We start from the raw sequence: 1043 nt of genomic DNA on the forward strand, positions 1-1043 counted from the left end.
CTCTGTGTGTGTTTCTGTGTGTGTACATACTAAAGATAGATACATTACATATAGGCACAGTGTACACATATACACACCTGTACACACATTATATATTATATGTATTAATATGAATGTATGTGTGTAAACACAATGTTAAGAAGTTAAAGGATGAAGAAGATATCTACTGTGTTTACATGTGTGTGTGGGTGTTTGTGTAATGAAAACATACAAAAAATACTATATTTTGTTTAGGGAAACTCTCATTTGGAATAAAGGGGAAAGGAATGCACCAGAATGATAATCATCTCATCTAGATGGTGACTATCTCCAGGGAAGAAACAAAGAAATGTAAATATTTTTATAAATTAGGTTAATTTTCTAGTTCACTATATTTTTAACAGGTATTTCATAACTAGCAGAGTTTATAGAGGATACACTTTTTATCATAAATCCAATCCATACTCATTTTAGCATGGTTAACATTGAGCCAAACGAGGAGGTTAAATATAGATAATAGCAATCACATCATCACTGAAATTCACATTATGATATTTCATTGTATTGGTTTTATATTAAGGGATATACACATTTGGACTATATGCATTACATATACAATTCATACAGTATTATTATACCGCATGTACAAATTAGTATCCTCTATGTTTTGTTATTTTTGGTTTTTCTTTTAACTTTTATCTTAAGTACTAATAAGTGGATGAACCTCCCTGATTATTTGACAGGGATGAAATATGATCAAACTTTGCTTTTTAACAAACCTTTTACCAGCTGACACAACCACAATTCGTGATGAATGCATCTGTTGGAAATGCCACACTTGTACCATATGTAATAATGCTACATGTTTGGGTCTGCTCATGAGCTCTTTATAGACTTCCTTTCATCTGTAGGTCAAAATTTATAAAATTATAGGCTCATTGAACAGTATAATACCTGGTAATGTATATCTCACTCCTATAGTCATGCTTTGGTTGGATGGTAGAAATAGTTACTAGCACTAGTAAATAATAATAAATGACACCAAAGATTACAGGAAATAAATT

The sequence above is a fragment of the Canis lupus genome, chromosome X (genome assembly GCF_048164855.1).
Source record: "Canis lupus baileyi chromosome X, mCanLup2.hap1, whole genome shotgun sequence".
In the NCBI taxonomy this organism is placed as follows: domain Eukaryota; kingdom Metazoa; phylum Chordata; class Mammalia; order Carnivora; family Canidae; genus Canis; species Canis lupus.